Source organism: Chiloscyllium plagiosum, unplaced genomic scaffold (genome assembly GCF_037043375.1).
Source record: "Chiloscyllium plagiosum isolate Xiang-an unplaced genomic scaffold, Cpla_swu_hap1 HiC_scaffold_17, whole genome shotgun sequence".
In the NCBI taxonomy this organism is placed as follows: domain Eukaryota; kingdom Metazoa; phylum Chordata; class Chondrichthyes; order Orectolobiformes; family Hemiscylliidae; genus Chiloscyllium; species Chiloscyllium plagiosum.
The window spans coordinates 35,093,369-35,111,664 of NW_028270155.1; the positions used below are offsets into that span (position 1 = coordinate 35,093,369).

The 18,296-nt window shown below is 42.0% G+C and overlaps 1 protein-coding gene and 1 long non-coding RNA gene across 2 annotated transcripts in view; one reads left to right on the forward strand and one right to left on the reverse strand.

Moving 5' to 3' along the window:
• znf469 (zinc finger protein 469) overlaps positions 1-18,296 on the reverse strand; it is a 1,011,390-nt gene that overhangs the window by 672,678 nt on the left and 320,416 nt on the right. The window lies entirely within an intron of this gene.
• Positions 1,267-11,061, forward strand: LOC148147311 (uncharacterized). The gene is made up of 2 exons (XR_015759868.1): positions 1,267-1,438; positions 8,420-11,061. It is a non-coding gene; the product is annotated as an uncharacterized LOC148147311 (long non-coding RNA).

Consider the following 18,296-nt stretch of genomic DNA (forward strand, 5'->3'; position numbering starts at 1 on the left):
TTAAGTTGCAGACATTGGAGCAACAGGTGAAGTTCTTTGTTTCACACTGTAGCAACATGACTTGTATTTGCAACTAACAATATGATAGAATTAAACAGCTCTCTCCAACAGGTTTGGAGGCATGGGGAATTTAATTGAGACAGAGGGTGTACCTTGGGAGCCCTGTCACATACCCACCCTCAATATCAATTGAGGTAATTAAATGGGCAACTGAAGTTACAACATAGGAAACCTGTGGCTTCAATCTGAGCTGGCAAGGGTAGGAAGTCGATTACTGTGAAATATTCTGTGCCTGCAATGGAGAGCTATCCATCGGCTGACAGGTAAGAATGGTGGGAATCCATAGGAATCCCATCTCAGGGAAGGCTCTTCTCTGCCCATTCAACTGTTTGAGAAGGATTTAGTAGAGTGGCCCTTCCCCCAGGGATGTATAGTAGGGCACTTCCCATTCCCCACTGACAGGCAAGACTCCTATCATCTAGCTTAAATTGCACCTATAATTTCAAATGTTTGGAACAAATGTTAAAACAAACAGAAGAAACAGTAATATTCATAACCAGAATGATTATGTTGTCCAATTAAATGTTTCAGGGGCAAGAAAATTTCAGTCCAACATCAAATTCTATACAGAGTACTAAATTATTTACCTTGAACGAATTATAGAGTAATTTGACATAACCATTAATTCATCAGTATTGCAAACTTTACATTGACATTTACTTTTGACTAAATTAGTTCTGAATTTCCTAAACTTCATAATAGTCATGATCCAGAAACAAAGGCATTTTAATGCAACTAGATTTTCAAACAACTGAATCTATCCAATACAGATTTGGTATCAAATAAACCTCAAATGTCTGTAATCTATACTGTAATGTAAAATGTTATTAAATTTTATAACATAATCAAAATTATACAGAAGACAGTCCTGCTGTATTCCACATATCTTGTTCCAAACCCCATGAGAACGTAAAGATTTTCAACTGCCTCGTATAATTTTCTTGAGTCATTCAATTATGTTTGTTCTTTACTAGTGGTTCATTCCCTCCTGGGACTAATTTTCAGTTGCTTGAAATTTATTTATATATTGCTTTTAAAAGTTATATTCTGAAAGGGAAGGACTTAAAAATGCATTTTCAATGTAACCAACTATCCACTGGGAATTACAGAAAATCAAATATTTTCCTGCACTTACTACTCTCCAGATGAAAACATAAAACAATTGTGAGACCGAATATCTTCTCCTATTGCTTCATTTAAAGAACATGCAGGACTTGGCTCACACATAGAAGAAAGTAAGTTGGTAGATTGAGCTAAAGTCCGACAATTTGGTGACCCCGACGTGATGAAGACGGAGAAGTGACGGAAAAGAGAGAAAAATAGAAACAATGGACAACTGACGTCTGATGACAACAACAAGCGGCGCTGCATAAAAAAGGTGAGCAGATGCCTGTTTATATCGAAGTTCTGCAATTGGAAATACTAAATTGATTGTTGTCATTATACAGCAAGTGTCCTAGTAATTGTAAGTGGATAAAAATATTGATATAGTACGTACAGATTTAAAGTCCCTTGGGGTTAGAGTCCCCATAAAAGCAACAAGGTACGTACTGGTTTAAAGTCCCTTGGGGTTAGAGTCCCCATAAAAGCAACAAGGTACGTACGGGTTTAAAGTCCCTTGGGGTTAGAGTCCCCATAAAAGCAACAAAGTTTGATACGTACAGGTTTAAAGTCCCTTGGGGTTGGAGTCCCCATAAAAGCAACAAGGTACGTACGGGTTTAAAGTCCCTTGGGGTTAGAGTCCCCATAAAAGCATCAAGGTATGTAAATGTGAGGAGGTTTAAAGTCCATTGAGCAGGATCTCATAAAAGCAAAGCTTACAAATTGTGGTGTATGATTGTGTTGTGTTTTAAAACTTATATTGGGGAATGTACGGAGGGTGGCAGTAAAACCAGTAGTGTCTTGAAGACAGGGACGGTGGTGTCTCAGCGAGAGAGAGTCGGCAGTGGAAACCTAACGGTGATAACAACGACACTGCTGATAAATCTCGCTGAAAGGGTCAGTTGCTCGGGTGTACTCCATACAAACTGACTGGCCACCGGATTTGTCTCTGATTGGGTTAGTTGCTCGGTTATATTATATCCAAACCAATTGACTGCTAGACGGGAGGATTAAAACATAATACGTAGAATGGAAGGGGAATTTGATAAACAGTGTGAGGAATACGGGGGATGTTCTTTCGACTTAATGTTGCCCGTAAAACAGCAGTGGGCTAAAGCTAGAATTCAGTTAGTTAGTAGGGTTGCGAAGGACAAACAAAAAACAATGATGGAGAAATATGATAAGATTTGGGAAGAATTACAACAACAGGGCAAAATCCCTAAAGATGAGGAGAGGGAGGAATTGTCACCGTTTTTAGGAAAATCAGAAGAGCAAGCTAAATTAGAAGTTGAAGAGCACATGAAGGGAAAGAAAGGGTCAATATTAGTTAGAAGAAAGTGGACAAAAGAAGGTGAGGAGAAAGAAGAGTGAAGGATTTATCTGCACATCATGGCGTTAGCCTCTATGGCGCTAGAAACATTACAAAAGAGAGTACGTGGTACTTCTAAGACAAAACTGGCGGAGGAGACAGATAAGCCACGACCATCCACGTCACTATATCCTAAACTGCCTGGGGTACAACCACCGCCCCCATATCCTGTAACACAAATGCCACTCATGTATGTTCAAGAAGGGGTATTGGATGTGCAAGAAGTAGGAACAAGAGACTACGAAGCAGTAAAAGAGAGACTGGCAGAAGCAGTAGAAGAAAGCATTAGAAGGGTAGAAAAACTAACACTAGAAGCTGAACAGAGAGTTAAGGAAGCGGAGGAGGTAAGCAGGGTGATAATGACGCACAGTAGAAACAAAGAACAGCTGAAACAAGGGGGACATTCATTATTGGAAGAGCCAGATGCTCACTCGACACCGTATAGTGTTGAGGGCGAAAGGAGGGGAAGATTACGTAGTTCAGGTCAGTTACTAGATGACGGGTTCTCAGACAGAAGAAGGAGAGATTTGAGGGAAGAACGAGATAGAAACAAATTGGATGGGGGGGGGGTCTGAAAATAGTACAGATATTGAGGACGAAGAATCCCTGACAGAGGATGACCCAAACACCTATCCCATCACTTTGAAAGGCTCACTCACAATGCATACCGAACATGGCCCTCCAATGAAGCCCCTACCTGAACCAAGTTACAACCTGCGTCGCAGAGACACATTACGACAACCTGCACAGTATCAGCACCACCAGATGCCATTAATTTACAGAGGCTCTTATTTGGGGATGTTTATCAGCCCTTCACATTTACTGACATGAACTGCATCCTGGATAAAATGCCCCAACCCATGGAGGGAAGTGGGCCTTGGATGACTAAATTTTGCCAATATACATTAGGCCACAAGTTAGCTATGGGTGATTGGAGAGCATTGTTGGGCAAGCAATTGAATATGTGGGCAATACAGCAGATTGAAGCGTCTGCGGGGACCACCTTACTACCTGATTCGGAACCGTTTGTGCAGCATGCCACCTGTGTGGGAATGGCAATGAGGGATAGATTTCCGATTCCACCGGGAGCGATGCACTCACTCACCTTCACAATGAAGGAGGGTGAGGATATGCCTGCCTTTTTGGCTAGGTGTAAGGGCACGTTGACAGATACTGCGGGGAGCCATCCAGGGTCGGGTCAGCTACAGACCACATTATTTAGGAATGCCATTATGGCAGGGATGCCTAAGGAGGTAAAAGAGGCAATGGAGAGTAATCCTGATATCCCAGGTTGTTCTACAGAACAGTGGGAGAAACACTTGATGCACCACATGAAGCGTTACAGGACGAAACAGGATGAAGATAATCAGAGCAATGAGTCAGCTCAAGTGCAGTTGTTGAAGTTACAGCTTGATGAGGCTAGAAGGAAGGCTAATGATACTAGGAAGGCCTCCCAAAAGACGACTAGTCAGATGGTTCAGCGGCCGTCGCCACAAAACAAACTGTCCAGTCTGGACCCAACATCTGATTGGATGCCTCCCTACTCTCACTACGAGGGCAAGCCTATAGGTGATTCAGGAGGAATGCGTGGCAGAGGGAGGGGCCGCGGAGGACCAAGAGGTCAGCCACCCAACACCTGTTTTGAATATGGCCAGCCCGGGCATTGGAGACGGAATTGTCCCATGCTGTGGGCACCCCAGGGAGGGCAGGGATTGATCCGAGGACAGTATGTCCGCTCAAGTCAGCCTTCTTTTCAACAGGTTCCTCAACCTTACCAAGCCCCAAATGTAGCTGCAGCCCCGGTGCAAGGACAGTACCCCCAGACTATGCCGGAAGGGCAGGGGTACGAATATTGACAGGGCCCGAGAATCCAGGGGCATGTGGGGTTGGCAGACCCCTATATGCAAATGAGGGTAATGGATAAGAATCTCTTTTTTGGTTGACACAGCTGCAAGATTTTCTACCATCACTTGTGATATACCTCGGTCAAATATGTCATCCTCCAGCGTCCAGTTAGTAGGGTTCTCAGGTAAACCAGAAAATCTGCCTTTGACATCGCCACTGATCACATCAGTGGCCGGACAGACCTTTCGTCACCGGTATATTTCATCACCTGCATGCCCTATGAATCTGATGGGTCGTGACTTGCTGGTGAGATGTGGGGTCTCGGTTCTGTGTGGACTAGACGGACTGGTAGTGACCTTTCCAAATGGCTAATCTGTCAACTGTTCTATGACAATGATTCACTCTGGATCCCAAACGATGCTATCACTGGACACATCACCAATGGCAGAAGGGCAGTGGGCAGATATATACTGGGTTCTGGATCAGTGGTGCTGGAAGAGCACAGCAATTCAGGCAGCATCCAAGGAGCTTCGAAATCGACGTTTCGGGCAAAAGCCCTTCATCAGGATATATACTGGGGACTACCCGAACCTGGAAGCAGGCAGAACAACGGTATACAGTCTTTATACAGCCAATGGCGACACTGTGTTCAGATGCTGCATCCCTATGCTCCTCCTTCTGATCCCCTTCATGTTACTCTGTATTATGATAGAGATGATAATGACATCTATCAGCATGCATTCTATCAGCACTTAGAAGGGACTCAATGGGACATTTCCTCTAGTTGTATTCTGATAGGGAAAGAAGGTGTGGCGGGTGTTGTTGAACTGACTGCAGAACAGTTGGAATGGTATGAGATGTCTAAAGAAGCTATACCTCATCTCACATTGGCCGTGCATGCTAAATATCAGGCCAAGGATCTGGGACCTATGTCCAAACGTTTGATGGCGCTAACTGATTAGGTTTGGACTCAGCTACCCGGTTTACAATATTCACCATCAGAGGAAGCCTATAGAATTATGTACAGGACAACTGACAAGGTACTGCTGGAACATAGGCAGATTGAAAGGTTTCATGTCAGAGAGAAAACAGACCATCCACAGGCTGCAGCGATGCTTGACTCTCTACCAGACACCTTGTGGTCAGGAGGTTCGACGGACGTTGGTCACTGCAAATACGTCACACCGATCACATTCGATTTAAATGACCACACTCCAATTTGGCAGAGACAATATTCACACAAACCAGAGGCTGAAGCCGGCATTGCCAACACAATTGAAGGATTGTTAGCAGCAAGGGTGCTAGAGCCCTCCAATCAGCCTGGAACACTCCTATCTTACCTATAGAGAAGCAGAATACCGGTAAATATCGGATGGTGCATGATCTTAGACGGAGTAATAGCGCCGTTTCTACTCCAACAGTTCCAGTTCCTAACCCTCACACTGCAATGTCTGTGCTGACCCCTGACCATAAGTGGTTCTCGTGCATTGATCTGGCCAACGCGTTCTTCTGTTTGCCCCTAGCTGATCATTTGAGGGACATTTTCTTGTTTACCTATAAAGGCCAACAACTACGTTATACAAGAGTCCCTCAAGGGTTCATTTTGTCGCCAGGGGTGTTTAATCAGGTACTGAAACAGCAGCTGAAGGACCTGTCACTCCCAACGGGGGTCATATTGATCCAGTATGTGGATGACATTCTTTTGGCGGCACACGACCATGTTTCTTATCTGGCAGCCACAAAGACATTGCTGCTTCGTATGTATGAAGTTGGTTTCAAAGTCTCACGGGCTAAATTACAATGCTGCAGACAGACGGTGTCTTTTCTGGGTAGAGTGATTTCCGCTAAGGGTCTCTCTCTGTCCCATAGATCCTCCATTCTGCATTATACCAAACCAGTCACTGTAAAAGACATGCTCTCATTTCTTGGGTTGGCAGGATACAGCAGACAATTTGTTGCATCATATGGGGAGCTCAGTTTCCCTCTCAGGGCCATGGTAAATGAGCAAGGCATGAGTAATTTGTCGAGGAGAAAGTGAGGGCTGCAGATGCTGGAGATCAGAGCTGAAAATGTGTTGCTGGAAAAGCGCAGCAGGTCAGGCAGCATCCAAGGAACAGGAGAATCGAAGTTTCGGGCATAAGCCCTTCTTCAGGAATGGCTCCTGAAGAAGGGCTTATGAGAAATTTGTCAGCCCATTTGCAGTGGACCACGGAGGCAGACGAAAGTTTCATATCTCTTAAACAGGCCCTATCACTGGCTGCTGATTTAGCAGTCCCGGATTATAAAGAGCCATTTTTCCTCGATATTTCTGAAAAATTACACACAGTAAATGGTGTTCTTTTTCAGAAAAAAAGGGGGAGGCAGGCAGGTGCTGATGTATGTAAGTGTTACCCTTGACCCAATAGAGGACAAACACCCGCCATGTACAAGACATGCAGCAGGGGTAGCAAACATTCTCCAAAAGGTAGCACATATAGTCATGGGCCATTCATTGATGGTGCTGACGACACATGTGAACTCAACAGCCTTTACAATGACGTCACTGCGGCAAACCAGGTTAGAAATAATCCTGAATGCACCACATATAACTTTTACACACGAAGGAATTAATATGGCTGACAATATGGGAGAAGGAGAGCCACATATGTGTGAGGAGAGGATACAGAGAGACGTCAAAGTTAGGGCAGACTTACAGGCAATTCCACTAGTAGACCCAGAAGAAGTGCTGTTCACAGATGGTTGCTGTTACAGACATCTAACTGAAGGACTTAAAGCAGCCTATGCAGTGGTGCGACAGACAAGTGAGGGATTTGAGGAAGTGTTGACAGGAAAAGTGACAGGCAAAGAATCGGCCCAGTCGGCTGAACTACAGGCAATGATTGCTGCGTTAGAATGGTCAGAGGGAAAAGGAGTAAATATTTACACCGATTCTGCATATGTGGCAGGGGCTATACAGATAGAACTCAGTCAATGGATTAGAGCAGGATTCTTAACAGCAGCAAAAACCCCAATTAAACATGAAAAAGATATGAAAAGATTAGCGGAGGCCCTAATGAAACCTGCAGAAGTGGCGGTGGTCAAGAGTGGAGGACATGATAAAGCAGATACAGTAGTAGCGAAGGGCAATCAGGAAGCCGACTCAGCAGCAAAGAAAGCAGCAGGGTATACAGCACAGTATATAATGATGCAAACAGAGAGAACAGTGTTTGACCTGCTGCCTGCTTGCGATGCAAATGTGTTAATCAAAGAGCAGCAGAAAGCCTCTCCTCATGAACTGACAGTTTGGAAAGAGAGAGGGGCCACAGAGTCAGAAGGGATTTGGAGGTCACCGGATGGTAGACCAGTCCTACCCCCAGGTTTGATAGCTTCCATGCTCCAGGAAGCTCATGGGTTGACACATTGTGGAAAAACACAGATGCAGAGGTATCTGACGCATTGGTGGCATCCGTTCTTGCCAGCAATGATTGAAAATTATATCAGGGAATGTAGAAAGTGTACAGAATACAATGTGAGACCAACAGTGAAACCACATGAGGGAAAATTCCCTCTTCCAAGAATGCCAGGTCAGGAAATAGTGATCGACTACACTGACATGATAGAGAGAAGACGCAAAAACAGTGCTCAAATTTTTGATAAACCATTACATTCCAATGCATGGGTTTCCAAAGAGAGTCAGGTCAGATAATGGTACATATTTCAAGAACAAAGATCTGCAAGAAGTTGAAGCAGCTTTAGGACTGAAACATGCGTTTGGAACAGTGTATCATCTTCAGTCACAGGGAAAAGTGGAAAGAATGAATCAGTCCATAAAAGGCAAAATAGGAAAAGTATGTGCCCAAACAAAGTTAAGTTGGGTGAAGGCCCTACCCTTAGCTTTACTGTCCATTAGAAGTTCAGTAAACTCCATCACAGGGTTTACCCCGTACGAGCTAACAACAGGGCAGCAGTTCCCAGGACCAGGAGCTGGAATACAGATGTTAGAGGGAGGAGGAGCCTCTATAAGGTACAAACCTTATTATGACCAACTAACAGCTTTGGTGTCAGCTTTCTCCAAACAGGTTGGATCGGCAAAGGGGGCCCTACAGAGCCAGCCGTCATCTATCACGGATTGGGTCCTGTTGAAAGTGATCAAACGGAAATGGTCGGAGCCAAGGTGGACAGGACCTTATAAAGTCGTGGAGAGGACATCTCATGCGGTCAGACTACAGGGGAAAAGAGAAAGCTGGTACCATTGGAGTCAGTGCGCAGCCACGGAACCGCCAACGAGAACTCTAGAACAAATAAGAACAGAAAAAGAGTAGAAGGGTTTTAAACTTTTAAGTCTTGCAGGAAGAGGGTTCTGGAAAAAGGGGGAGACGTTCTCGAGATCTCTAAGGAAGCGTTTTTCTCGAGAGCAGAAGTGAGGACAGGACCGGAATACAAAAAGACTTTGTTTAAAATATATAGGCAGGTTGTGTAACAGATATAATGTTTATCTTTGTAAGAAGCCCACACTACCCTCGCCTGTTATTCTTTTATGTATAAGTATTATGCCGCTGTTAATAGGGGTATTAGCCACGAGGGACAAACACACACACGAGGGAGACAGTCTCAGGTATAAAACAGCAATAGGGAGGAGAAACTGAGGTCTGCAGATGCTGGCGATCAGAGCTGAAAATGTGTTGCTGGAAAAGCGCAGCAGGTCAGGCAGCATCCAGGGAACAGGAGAATCGACGTTTCGGGCATAAGCCCTTCAAGAGCAATAGGGCAAGAGTTGGACAAATGTTTAAGGGAGGCGGGGAGCCACGTACATATCAGACATGATAAAAGCCATGGTATAACATACCAGTTTGACTTATGCGAAGTAATTGACTGTGGCCACAATCCAGGAAGCTGGCGAGGGTATGATGTGTACCTTTGTGTGCATACCAATTATTATAGATGGTGCCCGACGTGGCATCATGTATTAACATGGACTGGGGTAAGATGGACGCCCAAAAAGTCGCCATCCTCAGATAATAGATGGAAGGCTCGAGACCATGTGAGCCTCACTACGGGGCAACTCGATCATTCCTCAGAGATAAAAAACCCACTTTTGTTAACCCTGACAGGATTCACCATTAGCCCTGGTCCCAAAGAAGTACGGAATAAGTGCGGAATCGATGATAAGAGCTTTTACTTTGTAATAGGTGTAAATCAATCAGGAAAGGATACTATGGGACTAGTGAAGGTAACCTTGGTAGATCCTCCTATCCGCCAGCCAAAAACCGGAAACACAACAAGCGTGGAGTTAGAGCAAAGTTCAGGAGTTGTGGTGATAGATTCCAATAACATTACGAGAGATGACATTATTAGACTAGCTACCGGATATAGTGATAGGAACACGTGGCTGGACTGGATGACAGCTACCGCAACCTCAATGAATATGAATAATTGCATCGCGTGTTCTTCGGCTAGGCCAACCCTATTTACTACCCCAGCCCCATTGTTCCCTAATATAGACCCAGCAGGATTTCACTGCATGATGGTCCTCACCATGCAGGCGAACCCTCCAAATTGTACCACCTTAAGTGTTATTTTCCCTCCTGTAAAGAATTCTATATTACCTCCAGTGTTTACCCCAAGGGCCAACGATTACACTTGTTTCACTCGGAGTTCTAATACAATCTTGGGAGACATGCCCGCTGACTGGTGTCAGCACACGATTGATATAACTGGCTGGCAGAATGCTAGCTCAATGGTTTGGGCCAGAGCTGATCTTTATTGGTACTGTGGAGATAGAACACTACATGTTAGTCTACCTCCAGATTGGTCTGGAACCTGTGCAATGGTCCGGCTAGGGGTACCCTTATTCCTCTTAGGAGAACGACAAAAGGGAATAAATCCGCATGTACGAACACGCAGGGATTTGTTTGATGTCACGTCTGGATCAACCACTTACATGGATGCAATAGGTGTTCCCCGTGGTGTACCTGATGAATATAAATTGGCAGACCAGATAGCAGCAGGTTTTGAGAATCTCCCGCTTATCAGTGCTTTATTCCCAGTCACGCCGAATAAAAACGTCGACAGAATTAATTATGTACATTACAATGTTCTCAGGCTAGCCAATAGAACTAGAGATGCGGTGGCGGGACTCTCTGAACAATTGGCAACGACCTCATTGATAACAGTACAAAATAGAATGGCCTTAGATATGTTGTTAGCAGAAAAGGGGGGAGTGTGCTCTATGTTTGGAGATCAATGTTGTACGTTCATCCCCAACAATACGGCACCTGAATGGCTCGGTAACCAGAGCCTTGGAAGGACTAAGAATCTTGTCTAAAGAAATGCATGAACATTCAGGTATTCACAACCCTCTAGGAGGACTGTTTGGCTCATGGTTTGGGAAATGGAAAGGATTAATTGTCTCTGTGTTTATGTCCCTCGTTGGTATGATCATTGTGTTAGTGTTGTGTGGATGTCGTTGTATCTCCTGTATTAGATCTTTGTTGAACCGGGTAATCATTACAGCTATTGAAGGGAAGGCTCCTCCGCCCTACCAGATGTCACAGATGAAGATGGAAACCATAGCCATGGCAAGAAGAGAAGACTATGCATCGGAGACCGAATATGATGTATAAAACCGGTTTGTTGGTCTCATTTTCATGAGACCAAAAGGGGGACTTGTAAATAGATGGCTTGCTTGTCAATATATACCTGGCTGCGACTGTAAATTTGCTCGGCATTCGGAAGCCTTTGGGGATGCTCCATTATGCACGTGGTGCTCCGCTCCGTTGCAAAACAGGGCCGCGTGATGCTCTGTTTCACGTGCCGGAGGCGTGCAGCGGGGTCATGTGATGCTCTGTTTCATGTGCCGGAGGCGTGCAGGGGGTCACGTGGTTCTCCGTTTCGCGGGCAAAACAAGGTTACGTGGTCCTCCGTTTCGCGGGCAAAACAAGGTCACTTGAGGTCGGACATCCGGGAATGTAGGGAGGCGGAGAATGGAGTCAGATCAACAGCCAAACAGAAGATAATCCCATATCAGTGATTGCATGATTTTTTTTATTATATAAAAAGACTGGATCAGGCACAGAAGAGTGTGTATTTTCTGAACTGACACACTGTATAGTTTGTCAGGGACAGAAAGGTCTAGACCCAGAGCTCTGTATGCTTTATCCACTTATTCCTAAAATAAACTAAAAGTGTGAGACCGAATATCTTCTCCTATTGCTTCATTTAAAGAACATGCAGGACTTGGCTCACACATAGAAGAAAGTAAGTTGGTAGATTGAGCTAAAGTCCAACAGCATGAATCACAGAGGGTTGGTCTGCAGGTACAACAAGTAATTAGGAAGGCAAATGGAATTTTGCCCTTCATAGATAAAGGGTTGAGTTTAAAAGCAGGGAGGTTACGTTGCAGCTGTACAGGATACTGGTGAAGCCATACCTGGATACTGCATGCAGTTTTAGTCTCCTTACTTAAAGGATGTACTGGCACTAGAGGAGGTTCAGAGGAGGTTCACTAGGTTGATTCTGGAGTTAGTTGAGGGGGTTGGCTAATGAGGAGACACTGAGCAGACTGGGATTCTATCCATTAGAATTTAGAAGAATGAGGGTGGAATCTTACAGAAACATATAAAATTATGAAGGGAATAGATAAAAGGAGGGAGGAATGTTTCCACTCGCAGGTGAAAAAAAAAGGACAAGAGGGCATTGCCTCAAAATTAAGGGGAGCAGATTTAGGACTGAATTAAGAAGGAACTTCTTCACCCTGAGAGTTGTAAATCTATGGAATTCCTTGCCCAGTCAATTAGTTGACACTACTTCAGTAAAACGTTTTTAAAGCTAAAATAGGTTTTTTTTTACTTTAAGGAATTAAGGGATACTGTGAAAGCACGGGTAAGTGGAGCTGAGTCCATGACAAGATCAGCCATTATCTTATTGAATGGTAGAGCAGGCTCAAAGGGCCAGATGGCCTACTCCTGCTCCGAGTTCTTATGTTCTTTGATTTTCCCTCTCAGTTTCTAACAAAAACTAAAAAGAATTCATATCCACAATTTTGTTCTGTGTGAAGCCTCTCTCCCATTGCTCCTTTAATCTTTCCAGTTTTTTTTGATACCTCGTTTTCATTCCATTGTCCTGATTCTTTTCATCATTCCAATTGGTATGCATGCATCAAATGTGCTGCTTTTGCTGTTATCATACCAGTGTAACAGCAATGATGACAAAGAATGGGTATACAGCTGATCACATCAATAATGGTATCAACAATTGAATACCAAAAGAAATTTACCAAGAAAAATAGACCTGAACTAAAAATAAAGCGCAGTCTTTTTGTGATGATGTGATAGAAGCATTTGTTTATTTGACTGTAGCTCAATGTATTGAAGAGAAAATTCATCCTGCTTTTATAATGAATCCCATAAAAGCCAAATATTTTGTGTTGAACAGAAACCAGGAAATATTGCCTTTTTCATAGGCTTCATGAATTTTGAAACGTTAATGATTGGGAATCGAATCTAAATCAAGCCCACTGTTAACTTGATCAGATCTGCCATAAAGCAGGTCAGGTAGAAAGTAAATTGTATTTTTTTTCTGTTCTGCCAATGGTACTCAATATTAGATTCAGAATAAAACTTAACTGCAGCAACAATTTTATTATTTAAGTTTGTTATAGTACTAATTCATGGCCCTATTAAAATTGTTTTCCAAATTTCAGTTTGTAGTTCTCAAGTATTTGGGGGCAGTGGTGGGGAGGGAGACTTTGAGGAGTGGTGTTATCGTTAAGAATAAGCAAATGATCAAGAGATGACTAGCTGCAAGGTATAAGCAAGTATGAGCCACCCCTACAGGTGTCAAAGTGGAAATTCATTCAGGGTGACAACTGCCTAAATCCAGCCTTGTAACTGAAAATAATTCAATACTTTAAGGATTATTTATAATTTAGATGTTGGATTCTGGGATTAATTATGCATTTGTAAGTGGGTCCTTCAGCAAAAGCAAGTTTGAGAACCACTTCAGTAGAAGACTGAGACTTCCAGAAGTCTTGATTACTTCAGTTGCATAATTCAGTCACCAAGGGCAAAAATTATGTGGAAACTCTACCATTCATAAGCTACATACCACCATGACTTGGAACCACATTGTCATTCCTTCACTGTTGTTGGGGAAAAATATCCAGGATCTACCATCCTAAAACCATATGGATGTCTCTACATCACAAAGATTCAAGAAGGCAGTTCCAGAGCAGTTAGGGAGTATGATTAATGTTAGACTAAATGCATCCTGTTTTGTAAAGGGAGATTAAGCTAAATTTAAGCTAAAAGGGGGCTTGTAGAAATTCAATATTAAGTATAAATACGAAGGAGCTACAATAAGCAAGAAAGGGATATCAGTAAATTAATGAGGTGTAAAATGTACAGATAGTTCTCGGATAGCATGTGTTCCGACAGTGCGATTTGCTCATAAAGCTGCTTAGGACTTAAAGAAGAAGAGTTTCGAGAATGCTCACTTCTTTTGCAATAGCACAATTCCAGTGGGGATCACTTCATTGCTTTATTCTGCGCATTCGCCGATGTTAGCTGCTGACAGAGCAGCTTTCTGTGAGGTACTCTAAGAGAGCAGGTGTCTGAGAGAGATACATTGAGCAACTTTCTGTGAAAGGTACACCACCCCTAGATTATTCCTTTTTTGAAAAATGGAGAGGCATAGTGACAAGAATGTTAGCAAGAAGCGTCCTGGTGATAAAATTGCAGGTGGTAAATGCACAAGAAAGGATATAACACTGGAAGAGAAGCTAGATATATAAAGCATTTTGAGCGTTAGGAGAGAATATGTGATATAGATTGCTTAACAGGAGTGAGGGAGTCAACCCTATGTACCATGATTCCCTCTGTCCCTGTATTAACAATATTTTATAATGTACTGTGATAAATTTACTGTTGTTTTATTGATAAATATGATTTATACCTTCATTCAGGCTGCGCTTTACTTTGTGTTAGACGTTTGGGTGATTTTTGAGTGAATGCGAGTGATTTTTTTGCTGGTCTACCCCAACCCCACTTTTTCCATAGGCCCCATTATTTCTATGAAGTGTTTTCTATTAAGCAAGAATTCGCTGAAAGGCAACTATGGCGTTATATAAGAATTGCCTGTAATCAATATGACAACAGTTAATCACAGTTTTTTGATATATCTATTAAGAGAGAGAACAGTAAAAGGAAATGTAAGCTCATTAAACACAATTATTGGCAAAAATATAATGGTGAATACGAAAATGCCAGATTTTCCAAATAAATACTTCTTTTTACAGTGGAGGAACAGGACAACATACAGTGGTACAGAGTATCTTAGAAATTAGTAAAGGTAGGAATGTTGCCATATTGTAAGAAAGGATATAAATCTACAAATAATTAGAGATATAGAAAGAATAGAGCAATAACTATGGGTGACCTTAATCTTCTTGTTGAATGGATCAATGAAGCTAGAAAGGGTAGCTATGACAATAAATTCCTACAGTGCATCAGGGTGCATTGTTTTGAACAAAATGTCATGCAGCCAACTAGTAAACAAATCATCCTGGATGTGCTAATGGATCATGAGGCAATTTTAGTAAATTACCTCAGAGTAAAAGATCCTTTCAGAAGTAGCAGTCATAACATGATAGAATTTACAATTCAGTGACAGTGAGAAACTGGAGTCAGAAACAATCATTTTTGCGTTAAAACAAAGGGAATTACAATGAAATGATGATACAGTTTGCTAAAGAGGATTGGGCAGGTTGATTAGCAGGAAAGACAGTATGTAAGCAGTGGCAAACATTTAAGAAAGCAATTCATGACTCTCAGTAAAAATGTATCCCAGTAAGGAGATAAGATTCCCAGAGAGGGCTAAACTAACTATGGCCGACCAAGAAAATTAAGGAGAGTATGAAGTTGAAAGAAAAAGTATATAAGGAGGCAAAAGTCAGTGATAGTCCTGAAGATTGGAAGAAATTCAAAATCTAGAAATGAAGATTAAGAAAAAGAGAAAATAAACTTTAAAGGCAAACTAGCAAGGAATGTAAAAACTGACAACAAAAGCATCTTTAAATATATGAAAAAGAAGAGGGTTCAAAGCAAATATAGCCCTTTTAGAAAAGGTGAATCTGGGGAGACAGTTATGGGGAATAAGGAAATTGCAGAGGAGTTAAACAGACATTTTGCATCAGTCTTCATGGTGGAAAAATATTTAAAACATACCATTAATTCTAAAAAGAATGCAGGAGGAATTCAGTACCATCACCATAATTGAAGTAGTAGTATTTAACAGATAAACAGGCTAAAAGGCAGACTCTATGACTCTATAAATCCCCTCACCCTGATTTCAAGAGGAGAAAAAGAACAGGAGAGTCTTACTACAACTGTCCAGGTGCTGCTGAGACCACATCTGGAATACTGTGAGCAGTTTTGATCCCCTTATTTAAAGAAGTATATTATTTCATTGGAGGTAGTTCCAGGGAGGTTTACTAGGATGATGCCTGGTTCAGAGGGATTGTCTGAGGAGCAAAGGCAAAACAGGGCAGGATTCTACTCACTGGAATTTAGAGAATGAGATGTGATCTCATTGAATCATATAGGATTCTTAAGGGGCTTGACAGGATAAATGCTGAAAGGATAGTTTCCATAATGTAAGAGTCTGGGACCAAAGGCATAGTCTCAGAATAAAGGGGCACCAATTTAAGACTGATATGAGGAAGAATTCTTTCTCTCAGTGGGTTGAGAGTGTTTGAAACTCCTTGCCACAGATAACTGCAGTGTCAGAGTCCTTGTGAAAAATTAAGGTGAAGAGAAATAGAGTTTTAATCAGTTGGAGAATCAAGGATTATGGGGAAAACACGGGAAATTGGACGTGAGAAATATTAGATCAGTCATTGTTCCTATGGAATGGCAGAGTAATCTTGTGGGGCCAAGTGGCCTACTCCTATTCTAGTTAATATAATTTTTCTATGGTCTTTAGTATTAAACAAACCTCCAGATTTTGGGCTTGTTAAAATAAATAAGTGAGATCTTCCCAGGTACATTTTACATAATTTTCCAAAGCTTCTTGGATTTGAAGTAGAAAACTGCAAATGTCACAATTATTTAAGAAGTGAGGGAGAAACCAGGTAACCACCTTGTCAGTTTAACTGACAATTCTGGGAAAGATACTGGAATCTATTTTAGAGGCAGAGTAATTGAATCTCATTGAGCATCAATTAATCAAGAGTGACAGCATGCTCTAAAGGATTGAGCATGTCACAATAATCATGGGGCAGCACTGTGGCTAACACTGCTGCCTCACAGCGCCAGGGATCCAGCCTCAGGAAACTGTATGTGTGTGTTTCCTCCCACTGTCCAAAGATGTGCAGGTTTGGTGAGTTGGCTGTGGTAAATTGCCCCTTTGTGTTCAGGGATGTGTTGGTTAGATACATTAGTCAGGGGTAAATGTAGAATAATATGGTGGGTTGCTCTTTGGAGGGTCAGTGTGGACTTGTTTCTACACTGTAGGGATTCTATGAAAAAAAAACCTAGATTAGCCATGGTTTTCTTGACTGAAAGAAAAGGATGGAGGGGCTAAATTCTTGGAAACAAGAATTTGATTGGTTTATAGACTAGTGACCTGTTACTGATGATAAGGGTTGTTTGCTTGCCTGCCAACAGATTGGTTCTCAGGTAATAGAACAGCTTGGGGCTGAGAACGAGATATGGAGAAGAGATTTGATGTCCACTAGTTCAGAAGTGATTTCTTAGGTCAAGATTCATTTTAAACCTGAATGAGACCAGTTTATCTTTCCTTCAGCAGTTTGCTGCAAGTTGTGACTTATTTTACAAATGAACTGGCCACCTTGTACCTCTTGCAAACCAATGGAAGAATTCAGAAAAGGAAAGCCAGTACTAGACGTTAACATCAGCAAAGACCAAATCAATAGAGCTTGGGAACCAGAGAGGGAGAGACAGGGAGAATTTTAGTGTTACATGCTAATAGTTTATAACTTCATAAAAATTAATTCATGGGATGAAGGCATCACTGACCAAGCCAGCATTTATTGCCCAGAGGGCAGTTAAGAGTCAACCACATTGCTGTGGGTCTGGAGTCACATGTAGCCAGACCAGGTAAGGATGGCAGATTCCTTCCCAACCAGATGGGGTTTTCCAGCAATCAAAAATTAATTCACAGTCATCATTAGACTCTTACTTCCAGATTTTACTGAATTCAAATTACACCGTCTACCATGACAGGATTTGAACCAAGAAAATTACTTGGGTCTCTGTGTTAACAATCTAGTGATACTACCACAAGGCCATTGCCTTCCTAAGGCATGTAGGTAGTCTCATTAATGTTAATAAATAGTGATTCTTGTTCAATAAATAAACCTAGTCTCAGATTTCTATCAATCAGGTTCTGAAAATCAGGTAAATTGTACTAACAAATTGTGTACTTATTTTAAAATCTTTAACTTTTCTGATGACTCTGGGAATAGCAGGGCTTGATTTCCAGTGCACTACTCAGGTGAGTCATAACACCTGTAAACAGTTGTAGAGATGCAATAAACTACATCTTGTTTACACCACATGATTCTTCTCACTGTACCATAAGTCAGCTAGTCATACACACAGGAGACCACATAAGCCTCAAAGAACATGCACATTTAGAAGAAATTGACAGGAGCTCATACACACACACATACACACACAGTAGGCAGTTTATAAAAAAAAACTATTTTTCTTCAAAGTAGTGACTGAAAGTTTACAATACATATATAATGTGAATAGTTGTAATGTTGGTTCTCTTAACAGGTGAAATCATATATCTTTAATTTTTTTATAAACTACAAGTGACTTTTCTCCAAAATTGTACCAAATTTTATACTGATGTGAAACCAAAGGTAGTATACAAAGGTATAAACTATGTTGTGTATTATTCCAATAACTGATTTTTT